General features: G+C 36.7%; 2 protein-coding genes across 2 annotated transcripts in view; both read right to left on the bottom strand.

Annotated features, from left to right (window-relative positions):
* The window catches only part of LOC125838361 (protein TONNEAU 1a-like), a 1,213,107-nt gene that overhangs the window by 317,150 nt on the left and 872,309 nt on the right, over window positions 1-23,648 (bottom strand). The window lies entirely within an intron of this gene.
* Window positions 3,243-23,648, bottom strand: part of LOC125838365 (uncharacterized) — a 532,039-nt gene continuing 511,633 nt past the window's right edge. Inside the window, exon 3 of the mRNA XM_049517443.1 lies at window positions 3,243-3,257. The gene's annotated coding sequence lies outside the window, so the exon portion shown is untranslated. The remainder of the gene's footprint in view (window positions 3,258-23,648) is intronic.

Genomic DNA, 23,648 nt, shown 5'->3' with positions numbered 1-23,648 from the left:
TACCCCCACTAAAGTCTAGCCTAGTTACAAATATTCAGCGATTTACTATCAATGGCGTTTGCCTAATAGTATATTTTAACCCATATTCCTATCACATCCCAAGAATCCTGTCTCCCTATCTCGTATCTTTATTTTTATTTTACTGTTTTTGTTCATTAGTTGAATACAAACCCCCCCCCCCATTTGATAATTGACATTCGTGTCATTTCTTGAACTTATTATGTTTTTACTCGTTAATGTCTATAGTTATGATTGATTATAACATAGTTTTACTTTTTTATTAATTCTTGCAACCACTCCCTTGGGACTCGACCCCAACCCATTCGATTGGGTTATATTAATGCACGCGATCGTTGACACCTGAAATGGAAGTCATGTCTTTAATTATGTCGTTAAACTATCAAAAATAGCGCCGCTGCTAGGGAGTGGTGTTAGTTGAGAATTTTTAGTTTAGTAAAATTTTTGTTCTTATTAGTTGTAGTTCTACTTACTTAATTTTTGGTTTTGTTTTGCTTGATTGTGTATCGTGAACAGGAAAAATGAGTGTAAAGGGTGAAAACGTTAACCAAATAGATCACCCCTTGTTGAGGTTATTGAACTTTAGGGATAACCTCCTAACATTCCAGTAATTGGAAAGTGAGACTATCCATGATATGTGGCAGAAATTTAAGGCATTGCTATAGCAGTGCCTGAATCATGGAATGACAGACAAATTGCTGCTAGAATGTTTTTATAGAGGCCTTGGTCCCGAAAATAGAAGCGTTGTTGATCAACTTTTTGCAGGTTGTTTGATATGACAACCATATAAATTAGTAGCCCAATGCCTTGATGGGATGACTAAGGCCAACAAAGAAGCAGAAAAGGACCAAAAATGGGTTGCATTGTTGATTGAACTGGATGATATGTCCAACAAGGTAATGAAGTTAGAAGTAAGATTTAAAAAGAAGAGCAAGTACCTTCCCCTTCGCAAGTGTAAAAAGATGAAGCAACATGAGGGTGGACAAAATGGAGAGGTCATCTCACTCATTCTACACAAAATCGATGAACAAGATAGAGTGTTGAATGAGATAAAAGAGAATGTTGAAATGCTGAATCAGATGACGACCTCCCATTCCATGATCATTCAGCTACAATACACCCAAATATGCCAAGTGTTGTTATCTCTCTACTCACAGCATAAAGAGGGGTTACCTAATAAGACTATGGCTAACCCCGAGAATGAGGTTTGAATGGTGACTTGTGTCATGCCACGATGTTAACTAAGGTGTTATTTGGGAGGCAACCCAAAACCCTTTATTGCTTTATTTTTGTTTTAGAAGTAATGGTGTGTTGATTTTGCAAGTTAAAGTGTGGAGAGTGTTTGAAAATTGCAGGTTGGCGAGCTACAAGGTCCAGTCGGCGGATCGCTGAATAGGTCGGTGCACCCGATCTAAACCACTGTTTGACCCAAGACATCTTTAAAATGGAGTCTGTAAAACTCGGTGAGCCCAGGTAATTATTGGCGAGTCGCCGACCTGATCGACGATTCCGATTCTTACCACCGTTTGGACTCCCAAATTGACTGGGGGTTCTGTAAAACTTGACGAAGTAACTGATTGCTCGACGTGACGCCGAATGGATCGGCGATCACAACTAATGTCGCCGAATGGGACAGAACTGGACGGTTTTTGAAGCTAAAGGTTTAAATTCTCAAACTCTTTCACTTTTATGCATTTTCATTCTTCCAACTTCACACCTGCACATTATTCCCTATATTTTTGCATTCTCTGAGTGTGTTAGTTCTCAATTTGTGCTTGAAACTTGGATTGCATTGTTGCCTAGCGATTCAATCCCAATTTAGTCAACATTAAAGGTTGGTTTCCGAACCCTGAGCTATTTTTATCAAGAATTGTACTTATTCACAATAATCTTATCGTGTTGTTGTGTGCTGGACCTCTTTGACAAAATCAGTAGGTTTGAATGCCTGATTTAATTCGATATTCTTGCCCGTAATGTTTTGATTGTCGAAATCCCGTAAGTTTGTGCTTAAAATGAAGTAAATTTTGTGGGTATCATCCTTGGGTGTTATGAGTCTAAGCTTAATTTAACTAGTGCATGATTTGATGTTGTTTTTGGAGATTGCGGGGTTAAATTCGAGAAGTTGGGTTGGCAATAGGCACGTTGGGACGTTTGGCAAACTGGGTCAAACTCACCGAACCACTTGGCGGTTCGCTTAATGTCCCTATCTCGCCTTTAATTTCTTGCTAAATGAGTTGTTGGAGTCTGTAACTTTCGGTGAGAAGCCTGAGGTCGCCAAAGGAACTCGACGACTCGCCGAAAGTCTTCTTTCTCGCCCTTGTTTTCTCCTATGTATCCCTTTGCATTATAGCTTTCAGCGAACTAACTCTTGATCACCGAGTGACGTCGGCGAGTTTTCCTGCAACTAATTTTTCTGTGCATCTATAAAATGTTTTTCTAACCTTGTCTCGAAGTTGTAGACATGGCCAAACCTAAGGTTGCAGGTGGAAACAGGCCACCCCGAACAAAGGGAAAGAGAATCGTCACCAATGTAAAGGCAGCTGCATCCAAAGACAAAGCTACCAAACCTCCCACATCTGGTGGGAATGAGGATAAAGGAAAGGGCAAGGAAGCCCAGGGTATCTATGCATCTTCTTGTCGGAAGCCCATTTCAACTATTCCACAAAACCCTAATGTTCTTTCATGGGCAGGGGGGTTCTATGCAGCTGTGCAAGCCTTTTGGGCAGATTCGCATGTGGCAACTCCTAGTGGGCCTGACACAGTTGAGGTTTTTGAGATAGTTTCGGATACTGATGCCCAGATCTCAAACACTACTCCGGGCACTAATGCCCAGACAGATGGAGAGACTGTATAGACATGATCCCTTCTTTACCTCCCTCTCTGTCTTACTTTCTTTCACTTTTTAGATACTTTACTTCATTTTCATTTGAGGACAAATAATATTTTTTTATTTGTGGTGGTGTGAGGCCCACCCTTTGTGTGAATATTGATGTTCGATGTTTTGTTTATATATTTGGGTCGTTATGCTTACAATTGTGTTTTGCACTACTTTTTGTGGATGTTTGAGCTTGTGGCTCCTTATGCTTTAATTGCGAATGATTTTTTGACCTTTCCAATTTTTTCGCCCACTCCTATATGTACTTGAATGTGATTGTTCTTTAGCAAATTTGAGTCTCGGTTTTGATTAATATCGATGACTCAAATAGTGCTCGTAATTAAACGAACATAAATGTGCAGCTACGATGAGACCAAGTGAAGTTACATATAAAATATGTGAACTCTTTGCATCTCGTTGTGACTAGCCAAGTATCAAATTGATTCTCTTGTGATGATCGTTGCACACTAGCAAAAGTTTGAAGTCTTGTTTGACTTGGGTGTCGATGCCTTGTGTGATGAGCTTACTGTGAACCATGCATGATAACACCTGTAATTTACCACATTGGTCCGATCGACTAAGCAAGGCTATCTCTTGATATGATCTAAGACAACTTCGAAGAGTGTGAGCTAATTTTACATATACCTCTTTTATGGCCTACCTTGTGAGTGTGTGTGAACCTCTGTTGAACACCCCTTGAGCCTTATCCTTCTTTGGAAGAAACTTGATGAAAACATGACCTCTCTTAATCCACTACCTATAATCCTCTTGATTTGTGGTTGATTGAATAGCCAACTTAGGCTAAAAGCCTAAGTTGGGGGTGTGGTGAAAAGAAAAGGCAAGTCAAGAAGTGCTAGAAAAGTCCCTTTAACCCATATTGTTAAGAAAAATGGAATCCCTCCATACAAAGAGAAAAGAAAAGAATGAAAAAAAAATCATGGAATAAAGTACAAAAGAAATGGGGTTTTCCAACAATCCATGGAAAGTGAATAATGGGATGACTTATGAGCACTAAAGAAAATTATGAAAGAATAGGAAAGGAAGTGTTGTGAGCACCACATTGAATGAGGATGAAAGTCACTGAGCTTAAATGACCATACTTTTGCACTCAGCCCCATTACAAGCCTTGAAAAGACCTTTTTTTTATCTTGAGTGAGCTAAAGCAAATGTTGATTGGAAAATACGGGCAAACATGTGGGTGAAAGCATGCATTGTGTTCTTCTTTGTGAGTGTGAGTGTTGATCTTGATTCCAGAGCTTTAAATGATTGAACCATTATGTGTGAATATGGAATCATTTTTTGTGTGAGGGCATTTGAATACCTTAGTTGAGCTTGAACTTGCATTTGAACCAAGTATTGTGAGCTTGATAATCTTTGATAATTGTGTGTCATAACTTTAGTCTTTGAGTACACAATTGATCCTTGTATGAGTAAGTTGAGTCTTGTGTGTACATTCATGATTGAGTCTTGTGTAGCACTGTTTGAGACATCCTTTTTGAACTCCTGAACTTGAGTTTTACTTGAGGACAAGCAAAGGTTTAAGTTGGGGTGTTGATGAGTCCACAATTTGGACTAATTTAGGGTTATATTTTGATTGAATTAGTGTTCTAAAATGCATATTTTGTCTCAATATCTGATGTAAATCCTTAAGTTTCAGGTATTTGACTTGAGAGACAAAGCATGGACGCTATCGAGAAAAAAGGAACAAAGCGGCTGAAAGAAGGAAGAAAAGACGGCCTGAAGATCGCCTAATCCATTAGGTGAGTTGACGAAAGGCCTCAAATCTCCCCTAATGTTCTAGTGTGCTGAGCCCTGAAGGAAAAGATCAAGTATGCGAGGAAAGGGAGCAGTCGGCGCATCGCCGAGTAGTTCCGTGAAACAGTTCCATGTCTCCCAATGAATCAAAACGAGAAGATGCTGAAGGTAAAAGCTGAAAGGCGATGAACCAGACCAAAGGGTGGAACATCGAGTGTATCGGCGATCCCGACTAACTGCGTCAAGTGGTCCTTCGCAGCACAAATTTTCGAAAACTATAAATACTCATTTAATTTTGTAGCTTAGTATCAAGTTATAGAGAATTATTACTAAGACTTAGAATATTTTCAGTTTTTAGTTCTTAGAGTTTTTTTTAGAGACATTGTTCTTGAACTTGAAGGTTTTCAACTCCAAGAAATTGGAAGTGGGTATCTAAGAATCTTCATCCTAGACGTGTTTAAAGACAAACACTTGTTGGTATTGATTTCTATCTCTTTTTCATGTCTAGCTAAAACCCCAATTCTTGGGGTGTGATTTTGTGAATATAGGCTAAATTTTCTATTGGGTATTGTGTATTGTTAGTATATTTGTTGTTTAAATGTAATTTCGTTTAGTAGTTGTGTTTGAACTTAATGGGATTGTAGTTGAAAATACGATTTCATCTTAGTGTTTTTGGCTTGCTCGAGAGAGAGACTTTAAAACTGAGACTACTAAATTGATAGCCGGTGGTTATTGGGTCGTCGTGGGTTCGAGAGAGTGAATCCTAGACCTTCTCCCACACATTCAACTCGAGAGAGTGAATGGGCTAAGGCGGAGGCTGTGCTTAAATGTTGCAACTCGGTGTTCTAGAGAAATTGAGTTGATTCGGGGTAAGTTGCTCGAGGAAGAATTTACCCCCACTAAAGTCTAGCCTAGTTACAAATATTCAGCGATTTACTATCAATGGCGTTTGCCCAATAGTATATTTATATATTTTTATATTTTTTTACTGTTTTTGTTCATTAGTTGAATCCAAACCCCCCCATTTGATAATTGACATTCGTGTCATTTCTTGAACTTATTATGTTTTTACTCGTTAATGTCTATAACTATGATTGATTAGAACATAGTTTTACTTTTCTAGTAATTCTTGCAACCACTCCCTTGGGACTCTACCCCAACCCATTCGGTTGGGTTATATTACTGCACGCGATCGTTGACACTTGAATTAGAAGTTGTGTCGTTGATTACGTCGTTAAACTACCATCCGACTATATTACATACTCGACTATCTTTTTATGATGCAGATACATGTGTTCAAGATCATCAGCATGCGATTCGTTGAGATCACTTTGCTCTCCAGTTAACTTTCAGTGGGTCTCTTTTCATTTTAGAGGACTTCACGGTCAGTTTAGTCATTTTAGGATGTCGTGGGTCTTGTCCCGACATCCATATTGAAATATAGAGGCTTCACAAATAAATAGATTTGAGGAGTTTCTTAGTACTTCCTTTTTCTTTGAGATGTTTTGCGAACTATTATTATTGCATTGATTAATTTTCATACAATATGGTTGAGCATTTTACAATTTTAGTGATTTACTCCTATTTTAAGCCTTTAAATGCCTGAGTCATTCTTCCGCTAAGTAGTCAGCCAGGCCAATGATTCGCTTAGGGACCATCAATGGTTCTCGATTGCCGGTCACGTCCAGGGTGTAGGCTCAGGGGGTGACATTCAAATAATTGTTACTTTTCTAAAGAGTTGTGACTTTTTGAATGAGTTGTGACCTTTCTGAAGAGTTGTGACTTTTCTTAAAGGTTTTGTCTTTTCTGATAAGGCATAACAAGCACATGTTCAAACTACCTTTGTTGGCTATAAATAGAGGTTTTCCTCACATTTTTAAACTATGAATTTTCTAAGTTTTCTATTCTTCTTCTTCTTCTTAGAACACCCAATTTAGTGTATATATATATAAAAGACGTATTTCACATTATAGGATTGTGCCTTTTATGAAGGGTTAGTTTTGTTTCACTATTTATTTTATGGTGAAGATCCAAAGTAGACTTCTGAGAAATTAACGAAGTTCCACATAAATTAAAGATGAAATTTGTCACGAAGAAGAAGAAACAAAACAAGTATGATTTACCTAGTTTTTATAGGTAGTTTATGAAGAGGCGAAATCGAAGGGATACAAAGTGAGAAGAGACACAAGAGTTGAGGAAATAGGTTTATGGGTAAACATAAATTAGGGTAAAAACACCTAAGAATATGAAAAAAAACAAAGAAGTAAACTCTTGAATTCTAAGGATGCCACGTAGGTGGGCTAGGATTCTGTTCTCCTCTCTCTCTCTATATATATAGGTTGGCTGGGAACATTTTTTTTAAAAAAATAGAAAATTGTTTGGAATTAAGGGTGTGTTTGGTAGGAAGGAAAATGTTTTCCATGTGAAATGTTTTCTTGGAAAACAAGTGAATTTCTAACTTATTTTCTCATGTTTGGTTTGTGAGTAGAAAATATTTTTTGGAAAAATACTTTTTAATGTTTGGTTGGTGAATGAAAAATATTTTCTAGAAAACATCTTTTTTTTTTGCTTGATACTAGAAAATACTCTTTAGAAAAACAATTTATGATATGAAAATCAACCCCAATAATTGATCTAGGACCTGACCCTGACATCCAAATTAGAATAAGACCTCGATGACCGTTCCAAAATTCGACCCTGAGATCTGACTCAGACTTTCTTCCTAGGACCTACCCCAGAATAATTTTTTACAAAACTAAATTCTTTTTGACGGGGGGGGGGGAGGCAGGGGTGGCGGCCGAGGGATGGCATAAAAAATTTTAAAAATTAAAATTTGAAATAATTTTTAAAAATAATTTTTTTAAAAAAAAATTGACAAGGTGGCCTGGGTTTGGGGGGAGGTGGAGGTGGCGTAAAATATGAAATTAAAATTTGAAATATTTATCAAAAATAACTTTTTTTAATTAATTTTTTTGACTGAGTGGGGGTGGTAGAGGGGGAGGAGGAGGGTAGGGGTGGTATAAAAAATGATTTTTTTTTAAAATTGAAATATTTTCAAAAATAATTTTAACTTTTTTTGACGGGGTGGCCTGGGTGAGGGTGGCGGGGTGGCCTTAGTGGTGGGGGTGATTTGGGAGTAGGGTAAAAATATATTTGAAATTTAAAAAAGGGAAAAGGTCCTGATTTACCCCTAAACTTTATGATTTGGAGCTGATATACCCTCCGTTTAAAAAATGGCTCATATATGCCCCTGCCGTTATAGAAATGGCTCATATATGCCCTTTTACTTAACATAATTTTTTTTTAATAAATTAAAAATTCATTTTTTTTACTTTAATTTAAGAAAATGTCATGTGGCTTTTAAAATACCCCACTTTCCACCATACCCACCCGACCCAATTGGAAACAATAGAAACCCACCCGCTCAAATTAACTTCACCCATTTCATTTCATGGTTTCCACCTCAACAGAAACAAAAATAATTTTTTTGTTAGTATCCGGTCTCATTTTGAGTGAAGATTGCTAATTTTAGGACATGAATACAGTTAAATAAATATTTCCCTTAATTGCCTCTTCTTTCGGCTATACAAGGACGAGAATGATTTCTTGATGGTTTTGTTCTGGGCATACATTTATCTCCTTTTCCAATTCGAGGGTTTCTTTTTTACCAGATTGTGTTTCCTCTCTTTATCCGGGGGTGCCCTCTGCTTGGTACATTTCTCAAGCAATTTGTTCTTTCTTATCCATTGATCTTTTTCACACTAAATGAACATGTTTGTTTAGAGATAGATTATCACTCACTTTTAGCTTAAGTTGTGGATTTACGGTATATAAGCTTACCTAGTTTCTATTTAAGATGGATCAATTTATAGACCCTAACAAAGTAAAGGTTAAATGTGCAATATATAGAATGCATAACGCATCTCTTGTAATAATATTTGATGCTTGCAAACTTTGGTATGTTAAATGCTTGATAAATAACTGGGTTTATTATTTTGTGGGCACTTTAGGAACTGAGGCAGATCCAAGGAAGAAGGGCACTACTGCGGCCGCTTAAGTTTCTAAAAAGGCAGTTTGACGTTTTATTTTTATTTTGCCTTCCATTTCACCGATAAATCGAAGTTTTGAATATTCGTTTCTCAAATATCACCCGAACTCAGGATTGTAGAGCTCACTGGAACCCTCACAATTTTTTTTGGTTTCATTTGAGTGTGGAAATAACGAAATGAAATGAGTTAGGTTAATTTGGGTCGGTGAGATTTTTTGTTTCCAATTGGGTCGGGTGGTATGGTGGAGTGGAAGGTGGGTATTTTAAAAGCCACATGACATTTTCTTAAATTAAAGTAAAAAAAATGAATTTTTAATTTATTAAAAAAAAAATTGTTAAGTAAAAGGGCATATATGAGCCATTTCTATAACGGCAGGGGCATATATGAGCCATTTTTTAAACGGAGGGTATATCAGCTTCAAATCATAAAGTTTAGGGGTAAATCAGGACCTTTTCCCTTTAAAAAATAAGAAAATTTAATTTAATTTTTTTTGGATGGGGAGGGTTGAGTACGGTGTACGGAGTAGGGTAAGGAAAAAAATATTGAAGGAACCCTAGAAACCTTAAAGCTAATTCTACCGTCTGGAGGCTCCATAACCATTGCCAAAGATGGTTGGCCGCCTCTTCCTGGTGGTGCGCCACCACCAATACCCCAGAAAGTTACATACCTAAATTTTTTAACCCCAACAGTCAGTAAACCTGTCAAGCCCATCCCAATAAAAGAAATCACATATGTCCACGGAGAACCTACAATAGTTTGGGAAGAAGAAGAGGTCGATAATATGATTATACATGAAGATTTGGAATTTGCAATTATTGACAAATTCTCTTATGGATGACCTGATCTGGATGAAATTTGAAAAATTGTGTCATTACAGTGTGAAATAAATGAGGAATACAAGATCGATTTTCTAGGAGATAGACACATACTCATTCGTCTTTCCACCATGAAAGATTACGTTCATGTCATGTCAAATCCTACTTATTTTCTTCGGACCAAAGATGGTTACTATCAGATGAGACCTCTCAATGGGAGCCTTGTTTTAACCCGGAATAAGAAGCATCAACTACTTTAGCTTGGATTTCATTCCCTGCTCTGTCCCAAATTTTTTGGTTAAAGAATCCTCATTTACAATGGCAAAAGCAGTTATAAAGCCATTACATATTGATATGGCTACCAAAAATCTAGACCTAGTTGTGCTAAGGTGAAAGTGGAAGTAGATCTTTTGAGAGAATTTCCCAAACGTATTAATGTTGGAATTAAAAAAGACAGTACAGGAAAAACTATCTCAACATGGATAAATATCCATAATGATTTCATGCCGAAGTATTGCAAAACTTGCAAGGTTAAAGGGAACGATGAATCAGAACACTTTGTGCTTCATCCAGAATTTAGAACACAAAATGAAAAAGTGGAGAATAATGAAGAACATCAACACTAGGAAAATGAATCTAGGACATTAAATAGTGGAAAGACTTAAGGTCCACCAAATCAGATTCGGGAGGAGGTACAAATGCAGAATTAAAGGAAAATGAAGCACATTTTAGAGGAAGAGGTCATCAACATACAAATCAAACAATAAAGAAATGGAATGTCACTAAGGATAATCGAGTCTTTATTCCTAACAAGGGAGTGAGCCTCCACAAGAGAAGCTCAACAACACAAAATCAACGTTGGAAATTACAAATTCATTTGTTGCACTAGCTAGCACAGAGAAGGAGCATGGTGTCAAGGATCAAACCCAGTTCAAAACCAGTCTTGTAAAGCTTGGATTGAAGCTTCATTCGATAAGATCACAAATCCACAAAAGAAGAAACTGGAGATCAACAAAGAATAAGAGGTCACTAAAACAATCATAATGTAATTGAGGAGAGAGACGGTTCGAAAATGGTCTACGAAGCATCAATGACAAATACAAATATAGTAGTGGTAGATCTAAATGAAGGTCATGATCAAAGTGAAGGTATCCAATCACAAAATCAAGAGGTGACTAAGGAAACTAACTCTCTAGTGGAGGAGCTGGAAATATCAAAATCCAGCACAAGGCAGACAGAAACACAAGCTAGTGAGCAAACAATTCATGCAATAGAGAAAAATAATCAGCAGTTTGATGGTGAGGCCACAACACAAGAGGAGAGTATAGAGAATAGTACAAACCTTGACATCAATATTGAAGAAGAAACTGCAACAATTGAGTCTGAAAGTTTAGGAAAGCACAACAACAATGAAAATGTATTTGTACAATATAAGGTTAACATAGATGAAGCAGCAATAGATATAAGGCAAGTAGGAAATATTCCAGGATCTAAAACAGAAGGGAAAGAAGACAAAAGAGACTGAATGAAGGTGGATGGATCACAGGATAGCAACAATTCCAATAAAGCAGACAAGAAATGAAATACCAACAGAGATAATAGAAACTCACTTATTTTCTCAGTTTAATGTTAACACATTAAAATTTGGGATAAACCAGAATGAAAGGAAGAATGCAGATAACACAGGGGGACTTGACTAATAATATCAAGTAAGTGTCAAGTAGACAAGATCAGAGGTAACAACAACAAGCATAAGACTGGAAAAGGATAAAATGAGATTGATACTCATTTTAGACCCTTATCAAAGAGGATTATAAAAAAGAAGCAGTGTTGATGATGAACAAAATATTATTTTGAAATATTAGGACAATTAATACTCAACAAGCATTTGAGATATTAACTAATCTAAATAGAAGGAATAAGTATTGGATTATTGGTTTGATGGAACCTTTCCAAGATTCATCAAACATAAATTTATATACACTGATCCTTCGGCCTCATACTACTATAGCCAACGACTTGGAAATTTTTTGGTGATTTACTAAATAGGATATTCATATCGACATTTCGGATGATATTACATAATAACTGACTATTAGAGTACAACATCAAAATTGGAGAGAAGATATTTTGTTTACTTTGGTTTATGATGCAGGTAGTGTCAACACCAGAAAAGATCTATGGGCTTCACTAGCACACATTGCAAATCAACATTATCAAGCATGGTTAATTGATGGTGACTTTAATGCCATATTATCTTGGGAAGAAAAACTTGGTAGGTTACCAGTTTTCTTTCAAGAAATGAAAGACTTTGCTAATTGCCTCACTGAATATGGCCTATTTGATCTAGGATATAGTGGAAGCATTTACACTTGGTGGAATGAAAGAACAGATGAAGCCTGCATTATTAAGAAATTAGACAGAGTTTTAAGCAATCAACAATTTTTGAAAAAATTTATTTCTATTCAAGTGAAGCATCTTATGAAAAAAAGTTCTGATCATTCTCTTTTGGAAGTGCATTGCTCTTAGAATATATGAGTAATAATCAAACCTTTCAAATTCTTAAATTTTTGGATTAAGGATGAGGAATTTCAGAACATAGTGAGGGAGAACTGGGTCGCTGATTTTGAAGGAAACCCCTTTCTGGTCTTTCATCATAAAATCAAAAAGCTCAAAGGGGATCTAACGAAATGGAGTAAGGAAGTCTATCAAAATATTTTTCAGAGACTTGATACTCTTGAAGAAGTGATTCATGTACAGAAAACGCAATTTGAGGTAGCCCCAACTCAGCAGAACAGAGAAAGATTACATAAGTCTCAGGCAGATCTTATGAGATATTTACATCTAGAGGAAGAATATTGAAAACAAAAGGCTGGTATGAAATGGTTTGAGGATGAGGATAAGAGCACTAAGTTCTTTCATGCTTATGTGTATGGGAGAAGGAAAAGGTTACATTTACACAAGATTCAAAACTCCCAAGGAGAATAGATAGACAATCAATTGAAGATGGCAAAAGAGGCAGTTCAAATTTTTCAGCACCAGTATACAGAAGACTGTCACCCAGACAACTTTAGCATTTTGGACTACATCATCGAGTAGATCACTATTGATCAGAACAATTCCTTGACTTGCTTGATGAAGAAGAGATCAAAGCATCGGTCATTGCCCTCAGCAGGGAAAGTGTTAGTGGACCAGATGGTTTTACAAGAGTTTTTTTATCAAGTTAGCTGAGACATTATAAAGAAGGACATCATTGCATTTGTTCAGGCATTTTTGGAGGACAAGATTTACTTAGTTTTGTTACTCATACAAATCTAATTCTACTTCCCAAAAAGGATCAAATCAACACTTTCTCAGTTGTTAGACCAACCGGTCTTAGTAACTTTATTAATAAAGTGATCTCTAGAATCTTACATGAAAGACTGGTGGGTCTACTTCCTAGCCTTATTTTTAGTAATCAGACCGATTTTGTAAAAGGCAAGAGTATTGTGGAGAATATCCTGCTAACTCAGGAAATTATTCGAGATATGAGAATGAGGACTAAAACTGCAAGTGTTGTGATTAAATTGGATAATGACGAAATCCTATGACAGTTTGTCTTGGCTGTTTATTACTAAGATACTAAAAAAATTTGGTTTTAATTAAGTGCTAATAGATATGGTGTATAGACTTTTGGCCAACAATAGGTACTCTATTCTTATGAATGGCTAGCCTCATGGTTTTTTCAAATCTACTAAAAGGGTCAAGCAGTGAGACCCATTATCTCCAACACTCTTTATTTTAGCAACAGAAGCTTTATCAAGGGGACTCAATGCTTTAAAAAGAAGGGCAGATTTCAAAGAATTTGGGTTTCCAAAGTGGAGTGAACAAATAAATTATGCAGATGATACTATTTTATTTGTGTCAACAGAGAAGAAGGTTATGAAGCTGATGATATCAATGTTGAAAAAGTATGAAACAATTTTTGGACATCTAATTAATCTAAACAAGAGCGCTTTCTAGGTGCATAAGAAGGTGCCTCGTGTTATAGTAGCAAGAATAAAAAACATGACTCAAATTAGACAAGGTGTTTTCCATTATATACCTTGGTTGTCCTATTTTTTATGGGAGGAACAAAATTGTAACACCTCAAAAACTTTTAGGCTTAAATAGAGCTTGTCGTAAGTGTTAGAGTCGTAAAATTAGCTTCTTGAACTTAGAATGAAGGGTTTAGGGGTTAAACGTAAAGTTACGACCCCCAAGGACCAACTAAGGGTCCTTGAGGAGGACCTTAAAGCTAACCCCAAAGCTGCCCAAACAAGTGAACCACGGATGAGACCTACGGGGCGTAGGTCCATCCATACCTCATGGGAGAGGCTCCTGGGTCAAGGGCCAAATCCAGTAGCTACAGACCCCAACCCACGCCCCACCAGTATGATCCATGGGTCGGTCCATGCCCCGTAGGTGGGGGTCGTGGATGGGACCTGTAGGCTGTCTTAAGTCGGCCAAGTCTAGGGGTAGGTTAGGTAATTCTTAATTTAATTAGTTTGATGTGAGGTCATTTTATATTGTTTTAATAGACCTATATAAGACTTTTTAAGTCATTAACCAACCCATTCACTTCATAAAATCCCAAAACCCAAATCCATAACCAATTTTCCCCCAAATAAACTCTCTCTAGAATTCCAAAGAAGAAGAAGAATGTAACACCCAGTATTTCAAAACAGACCTCTAGGTAGATTTCCAGAAGTTGCAGGTGCAACCCATGGTTGCCACCCACGGACCATAGGGTGACCCACTGCCCGTGTTGGTGGTCTGTGGTTTGTGACTGCAACCCTTCCCAGAAGTGTAACACCCCGACTTCTCGAAACGTCTAAAATTACTCATATCTCCATGGAAAAACAAGGAGGATGGGTAATAAATTAAGAATGATGTGGTATGTCCTATTTTAAGTGTTCAAGTGTTGCATCTCAAGTTTTGAAGTTAGGTAAGTGGAAAAATAAAAATTGGCGGAAGTTATCGTAAGTTCCTTCTTAAAGATTTCTCTGAAATTTGGGTCAAATGTCTTAGAGGTTTTCTACCAATCTATAAAGACTTATGGGGCCCACGACCTATTGAATCGAAGGTCTACAATTCTAGTTTCCAACGCATCAAACCGTTTGTTCATACGACTTCAGAATAGAGAGATATTTGCATTTTCGTGGGATTATGCAAGCAGGCATGTGAGGTGGGGCCCTTGGTCTGTGGAATATTACATATATCTTCTTCTTCGACCTTTTTCTTCATTTTTAAGCTAAGAACCAGAGAAATTAGAGAAACTTATTTCTAGGATCAAGTAAAGTATAGATTTTCTTGACTTAAGTCCTTGACGAAAGTTGTTCTACGCGTTGGGCTCATCATCGTGGTATAATTTGTTTTATCGATTGAGTAACATATCACACTTTAGTGTTGGGACAACAAGGGTTTGAATATATTTGAATGTTTTGAGGCGTATTACGAACCTAAGATCGAGGTAAGACCCTTCTTTCATCGACTTTAGCTTTTATAAGCAGCAAACAACAATTTGCGACGGAAATACATAGATTTTATCAAATTTTTGTTGTATCTGATATTCTTTTGTGTTGATTATGATCCTGCCTTATTGTAGTATCAAGGGGGGTTATGCTTAAAGTTATTAGGACACGTGAATTTAGCGAAAAAGGTATGTTAAGACTATTCCCTACTTACGGCATGTTTTCTTAAAGCTTAGAAGCAATGTATTTGGGTTGTTATTCTTGATATACTTGTAGCCGTGATTGTTGATTGTTGGCTGCTCGAGTTGATATATTATTCCCTTGTCGGTTTTCTTATTCAGTTAGTAGTGTCCCTATGTTGGACACGACTTAGAGTCTATTTGTATAGGTTGCTTATAACTAAATTGCTCGCTTTTAGTGATTGGATTGTTATTGTTGCCCTTTGGGCTATTGTGGTTAGCTGCAAGAATGTGATTTTTGCCTAGAAGGGCTATGTTCTGCCGACAGGCCTATATTGACGCCTAGAAGGGCTACGAGTTGCCTACAAGGCTATATTGACGCCTAGAAGGGTTATGAGTTACCTATATGGCTATATTGATTCCTAGAAGGGCTATGAATTGCCTACGGAGCCATGTTGTTTCCTAAGAGGACTATGAGTTGCCTATATGCTATATTTATGCCTAAGAGAGCTATGTGCTGCCTATGGGGATATACTATTGTCTAAGAGGGCTATGTGACTGCCTATGGGGCTAGGGGACTATCGATAGGGGTATATAGACTGATTGGCACTTTCTGGGCTTATGGGGGCCTGGGTAGGTTGTCTTGTGTGTTGTTTGTACCCGTCGAGCTTATGGGGGGTTGGTTAAGTTGTTGTTTTATTATTTTTGATAAGTTTAGATTTAGGAGCAGGTCAGTATGCTTATCTTATCCTTAATTTATTTATCAGATTATTCCAGTATATCAGGATACCTCATCATAGTTTATTGTCTTTCATACTATGTACATTATTTTGTACTGACGCCCCATTGCCTTGAGGGCGCTGCATTCATGCATGCAGGTCTTGACAGACGACCGAGTAGACCTCCATAGCAGCAGGATTGACTTTTATCCGGTTGGTTAGCCCCTTTCCTCCGGAGCTGCCAGAGTTGGGAGGTTTGTTACCTTTTGTTGTATATATTCTCATGGGTACGCTGGGGCCCTGTCCCACTAATCTTTACTACTCTTAGAGGCTTGCAGACTAGTGTGTGGGGTTTATAGCTACGCTATGGCCATGCTGGCCTATGTTGTTGGTTTGTTAAAGCTTGTGAGCTGTTTGATGTATTGTATTGATATATACCTGCTTTTAGTTTTGGTATAGATATCATGGTGGCCTCGACGGCCCAATCAGGACTTCTATGCTAGTTGGCTATTTATTTATATGATCTCATAGGAGTAGTTGTTTCTTTTATGGATCTGTTTACAGGGGCCTTGCCGGCCGAAGGCTTAATTTTAAGCCGAGATATACTTGTTTGTTTTCTTGACTGGTTGTGGCTGCTATGCGCTAATAGCAAATAGTTCAGCAGGGTCGGCTCGAGCCTGAATTTTGGCATTAGGAGCCAGTTGCGCCCTTGAATCTGTGGCGTGACAGGAAGCCCCCAGAAAATTTGTCTAAGGGTCAACCCATGCCAAGACCTACAGACCGTAGGTCGGACCACGGTCCGTGGTCCAGAGCCGTATGCCAGATCCTCAACTTCCAACTCCCAGCCACGATCGACAGTTGACCAGTATGGACCATCAGTCGACCTACAGTCCATCGTGCCCGTTCGTTGGTGATCCCGACAACAATTAAGTCGGGGGGGTCTTTTGGTCTTTTCCTTGTGCATTGGATACCTAAACTACGTCATTTAAACCCGAAACTACGTAGTTTTGGTCAGTTTTAGCCTAGAAACATAACTAAAACTTACCTAAGTCAGATCATTCTTCAAAACTTAGAAAAATTAGAGCGTAAGAGGTCAAGAACCCTAGTTCAAGAATGCAATAAGGTTCCATCAGTTCCAGCCCCGAAATCGAAAGATTTCTCCGTGGAATTCGTCACCAGGTATGTGGGATTTTACTAGTGGGCCCTTTCACCCATTAGGTCCTTAGATTTCAGTCAGAATCTTGATTCCCTTATACCTAGACCTAGGGTTTCTTGAATGTTAGAATTGTTGGGATTTAGCGGTTAAAACGATCCAAATCATATTATCATGTTGTAGTATTATTTTTGCCCAGATTCATGCATAAACTCAGAACCCTAGCTATGTAGTTCTTTTAGTTCATGAATTATACATGCTAGGTTATTAAATTCAGTTATATATTAACATGCCTCAGTTTTCGAATGCATTATTATCAGTATATTAATGTTGAATTCTCAGTCTGTATGTCAGTATTTTGAGCTATCCAGTATTACAACATTTCAGTCATAAAATGTTAATTACTTAATCATATGGGAAGCATAATATCGAGTGGACTAGGGTCAGTTACCCTCAAGTCCAGAACTACGTGCCCCGTAAGTTTTAAGTCCCCTCTGTGGGCATCATTTTAGTGATCACGCCAGCATGTCTCTATACCTCTGGAAGGGTATATTGGGTCCTCTCGATGGGGCGTATACATCGAACTCCATATTTAGCTCATGTGGTTTTATGTCAGTTATTCGTAGCTCCCTTACAGTTCAGTCAGATTCTATTGCATTGACTATGTTATCAGTATAGTTCAGTATTCAGTCTCAGCATGTTATAAACTTGGTCATTGTATTCAGTCTAGTATGTACAGTACTTTTAGTATCCTTATCATGTTCAGATTATACCATTGTTTTATTGCTTGTTCAGTTATGTTATTATTCAGCTTTATTCTATCATGCTTGCTCAGTACCTTTCAAGTACTGACACATACTCTGCACTACATCTTCTCGTGATGTAGGTTCAGGTCCCCAGCAATCAGATCACGCATAGATCGGTTCCTGATCTTCAGCTCAATATCATCAGTGGTGAGTCTTCATTCTTCGAGGACTAGTGTTATGCTTATCTTTCTTGTTCTTAGCTTTAGTTTCAGTTTTGCTAGATCTAGCTAGGGCATGTCCCAGCATTTCTAGTCAGTAGAGACTTTATTTCAGACACAGTTAGTTTCAGCTCTAGTGTTTGACTTTTCATTTGTACTCAAACTCTTAGTTTCTTATATTCAGATATAGTATATGGGTATCCCCCATCATTTTAGATTTTTCTATGATTTAGCTTCTACACATTGTTTATTGATTCAGTTTACTTTAGTATGTTTATGATATGCCAACAGGGTTAGCTTGGGTTCACTCGTGATCCTAGGGGGTAGCCTCGGGGCGTGACAAAGAAGAAAGGTGAAGCTAGGGTTGAAGAATCAAGCTTTTCTCCTCAAATTCGTGGTAAATCTTCAATAAGGTATGGTAGTCTTTGATCCATGAATAGTTTTCATCCATGGAGTCCCTCCAAACTCGATTTCAAAACTTGTAACTTCCCCCAAAAGCTAGGGTTTTACTCCAAGTCATGGATTCACTTAAAAAATGATTCTATTGGTTTAATTGCTCTATGTTATGATCAAATTGATGATTTACTATTGTTTTTATGATGAATTCATGAATTACCCTAATTTCTCAAATTGGATCTTAAAGTGTGGGTATTGAGTGATGCAAGTAGAAAATGCTATATTTTTATGAATGTTATGAATTGATTACTTGAATCATGTCATCATCCATGTCTAATGTAGTAATTCTAGATGTGTTGGTGAATTATGATCCATGATCCTTGAAGGGAAAATTATGAGAATTTTGTATGATCATGATGTTTAGGTACATGTTTTATGAATACTTGAGAATAAATGATTATGACTATGATGTAATTGTGGTGTAGTGAAAGGCTTTCCTCACCTAAATGAATTGGTAGGCTAAGGGCATCCCTTTCATGTAAAATTAAAGAGTTATCTTGATTGATGTACCTTGAATCGGTAGGCTAAAGGCATCATTTTCATGTGTAATTAAAAGTTACCTTGATGTATATACCTTGAATCGGTAGACCAATGGTACCACTTTCATGAATAACTAATGAAGTATTCTAAGGCTTTGTCTTGAATCGGTAGACCAATGGTACTCCTTTCATGACGAGTCAATGAACTATTATAATGATGAACCTTGAATCGATAGACCAATAGTATCCCTTTCAAAAGGATTCAATGAGTTATTCTAATGATGTACTTTGAACCGGTAGGCCAATGACATATCTTTCATGAGTAATGATGTTAATAGAGAATTAACTACTTCTTGGGAATTTAATGCTTAGCACCGAGTGGATATTGTGGGGTAAAAGCTCTCCTTATGTATGGCCCGGTTTCTAGTAACAATCTCCTTATCCCATAAGTATGTGCCCACATAGGATATTAGCTAGTGGATCCACCTAAGCTAAAATATTACCGGTTCTACCTTAGGCAAGTAGACCAACTCTTTTCGGTGTGGGGCATGACACTGGATTTCATGTTAAGCTCACATGGTCTATGTCGGTTAAGGCTTATTCTCACTATGAACAAGAATATGAGTTATGAACTATGGTTACTCAAGAAGCTCTATAAAGTGTGGGTGTATGTACTTCATCCATGCATTGCACAAGTAGGCTTTGAGAGTAGTTATGGTGTGTTACTCTTACGTTATAATGACTTGTGAAATATGCTTATGATGATGATACTAAGTATGTTGATATGAAGGCTATGTGTAATGAAGTATGCTTAATGTGGATTGTTGTTATGGGTTGCTTTCCTTGATATGATTTAGTAAATATGAAGGTTTTCCTTGTCTATGAGTATGAACTAAGGATGACATCAAAGAATGGTAAGTATGATTATGGTGGCCTAAAAGTGGTACTTAGTATAGATGGAATTACGGGATCTTTATCTATGTATTGCACAAGTATAACTTAGGGTTACTTATGAGATGGTTATATTATGCTATGATGATTTATATGTTGAATATGCTTGTGACTTGTGCTTTTATACTAAAGTGTATGATGATTTTCAAACTTGGTAAATACATGCTTTTCAACTAAAGTGTCCTTTTTAGCATGTTTTCAAGGATTTTATGCATGGCTACTAAGTGTATTTTTGTACTAACCCATATTTTCTACATTTTTCACAAAGTGTAGATTCCGGTTCTTAAGGTGATCTTCTATTGGTTCAAGTTTGGATCGACTATTCTCCTAGCTTGTGGTGAGTCCTCAAGATCAAGATTTGAGGACATATGAGTCATTAGTTGTTTCTTTCTAGTCATTTTATGTTCGGATTATGTTGAAAAGTCTATGACTTTATATTTTTGATTCAAAGATTGTATTAGATGGCTAATTGAGACAAGTTAGACTTCCGCTTGCTTTTATAAAAGACATCGATTGTATGGATAAAAGTTTTAATTTCCTCACCATTTTTCCTATTATCTTATGTTATGATATGCTAAGAGGTTTGTATGAGACTTTTCGGAGTCTTGTATGCCGTATCACATCTAGGTGGTGCTCCTGGGTCGTGACAAAAACCTCATATTATGATTCTTTGATAAAAAAGATAGGAAATAGGATCTGAGGATGTCAAGGAAAAATCCTATCTTATGAAGGTGTGCTTATTAATCATGTCCTTTAAAGTATTCCTATACATTTGTTGTCGGCTATTTGTCCTCCTATTAGTGTTATTAAGAAGATACATAGCATGTTTGCTAAGCTCTTCTGAAATAACAATATAGAGAGAAGAGTAGACATTGGGTGAATTGGGACAATCCATGCTTACCCAAAGAAGAAAGAAGAATAGGTTTTAGATCTATCTTTGATGTTTCTAATGCTTTGTTTTGTATATTGTGGTGGAATGTAAGAAGTAGACCCTTACCCTGGGGAGATTTCATGATAAATAAATATTGTAAAAGGTTACACCCTGTGATTTCCCAAAATAGGGGGGGTCACTATTACGGAAGAAATTAATCAAGGTGAGAGAACTCATTAAATATCATATAGGATGACAAATTAAGAGAGGAGACTCTAATTTTTTGTACGACTTTTATGGCGAGCTTGGAAGTTTAGGGTGCCCGTGGATGATGTTTTGAAGCATATATGTATCAATATGGCTTCAAGGTGCTCGTGTGCACAATCTAAATCAGAGACAATGTCTCATCTTTTTCTAACATCCTTCACAACTACAATGTTGTGGAAACAGTTTGCTAATTTTGCAGGAATTTAAGTGGGAGGAGGTATGCAACTCTCACAAGTCATCTCTAAATGATGGACAACAAGCTGTAGCACAAAGTTGAAACCAATTATGAGAGTTGTACCATCAATTATCATATGAAATTTGTGCAAAATAAGAAATAGCCAATGCTCTTACAATAGTTTGGTCTACAAAGTGAATGTTGATATCTGGAAACTAGGGAGAATTACTTATCCAAACTTGCAAAATCTTCCAACTGGATGGGGTAAAATAGTGGAATTCTTGGAAGACTATAGACCTCCTATTTATTACATTCCAATCAAGTGGAAGCCACCTAATGGCACGATGATGAAGTGCAATACAAATGGAGCATCTCGAGGAAATCTTGGAAGGTGCTCCTATGATTTTTGTTTAAGAAATCGAGATGGGGATCTAATTTATGCTCAAGGAGAGGAGATACACGAGGGAACAAATATTGAGGCTAAAGTTATAGCTATTAAGGAAACATTGGCTCACTGTGTCACTGTGGGGATAACACCTATTTGCTTGAAAATTGACTCTCTAGTGTTAATAAAAGTTCTTATAAAGTATGGAAAGTACCTTGGAATATATCAATCACAGTTGAAGATACATAGTACCCATCACAACATTGCAAAGTTCAAATACAACATGTTTACATAGAAGGAAATAATCTAGCAGATTGTATAGCTAATTATGCACTAGACACACCAGGAAGGTCTGAATTTAATTCCTTTGCTAATCTATTCGGGCAAGCAAGAAAGTTTTTTAAATTTAGATAAGCAGCAAGTACCCACAATCAGAATTAGGAATTCTGAATTTAAGCATGATTGTGAGAGGGACAAAGGAACGACAATATACATTACTTGATAAATTTCGAATACGAAACTCACAGGCCTTATATGCTAATTCATATCAAGTGTAAGGCTAAAATCACAACATATTATGGGATTCAATTGCATCAGTCACAACAACTCAATCAATTTTTCGCAAATCTAATAAAGCTACAAGGACTCCAAGTGGGACAAAGTAAAAGAGAAAACAGATCTAGCACACATAGATACAACATAACAACTTCGAGACTCATGTGCGAAAAAATTACTTAAGAATGAAGGAAGAATTTAGAAGATTACCTGGAAGAGGAAAGGGGAAGAGGAGGAGGAAGACTATTGCTCACAATCTGACGGAGGTATGCAGTCCAACGAGAGAACCACATCAGACATATCGCAGAGCTTGAGCTCCGACGAATTTCATCCAAAGAGAACATCAACGATTGAGAGTTGAAAATGAAAGAGTTTTGACTTTCCTAAATCTACAGTTTAAGCCGACAACATTTCTTGAAACAACTTTAATTGTTGTCTTTTTTACTCTTTTAATTTTTTTTTCAGGACTTGGGCCAGATTTGTTTCTTTGTGATCCCTTTCCAATATAATAAATGAAAAATCACTCCATCTACACATTTAAGAGTCAATATTACAGGTTTTAAATCTACTTTTAAAAAATTCTTGCTTATAACAGTTTAATTACGGGTTATAACATATCACTAATTATTTATAAATTAATTAAATTTTACTTTATTAAATAAGTAATTTTTTATAATTTTATATTATTATTAAATTATTTAAATAAAGAATACCCCATAATTATCTCTTACACAATTATAGGGATTTTACATTGATTACACTTCCTTATTTAATGTTATACTCATAACCTCCATTAGTCAATCCCACCACCCTTCCCCCACACCTATCCAACTATACACGTTATCACCCCACTTTCACCTTCTTCTCTCCCATTTTCTCACCAGCCAACTACACCAACATTCAATCTTTCGTCCAATTTTTTTTCCAACAAAATTATGTCTAAGAAACCCATTGAAACGCCTCAAAAGAGTCCCAGCTTGGGTGAAGGAACATCTAATGATGATGTTCATGTTTCAAATTTTAATATATTAACTCAACCCTCCCTCCCCCGCCTAAATTATTAAAAATCCGGTGAATATTCAAAATCCGGCGATGGATGGTTCATCTAAGTTGAAGGAGCGACAAAGAAAGAAAAAATGAAGAAAAAAAAGGTCACCCCTGCAAATCAAAAGGGGAAGAAGATGAAGGGGGAAATTGTTGAAACTCCTTCTGATTCCGATTTTGATTTTGTTATTGAAATCAAAAAGAAAAAAAAACAAATGTAGATACCGTTTTCAAAACCATCAACAAGAAGAACAACAAAAAGTTATTTTTTTTAAACTTTTGGACAATTTTTTTGTATTTAAGTATTTGATGATATATAATATCATATGTTTTCTTTCAGGCAGATACCGTTTACATATGAATTACTGATTGCCTATTACAATTTCAAGATACTATTTTGAAAATATCAGTGTGTTTCTGTACATTTATTGGATGAAATCTATATG

The sequence above is a fragment of the Solanum verrucosum genome, unplaced genomic scaffold, assembly GCF_900185275.1.
Source record: "Solanum verrucosum unplaced genomic scaffold, falcon-dt-bn FXZP01000150.1, whole genome shotgun sequence".
NCBI classification, from domain to species: Eukaryota; Viridiplantae; Streptophyta; class Magnoliopsida; order Solanales; family Solanaceae; genus Solanum; species Solanum verrucosum.
This window is presented reverse-complemented; position numbering and strand designations above follow the sequence as displayed.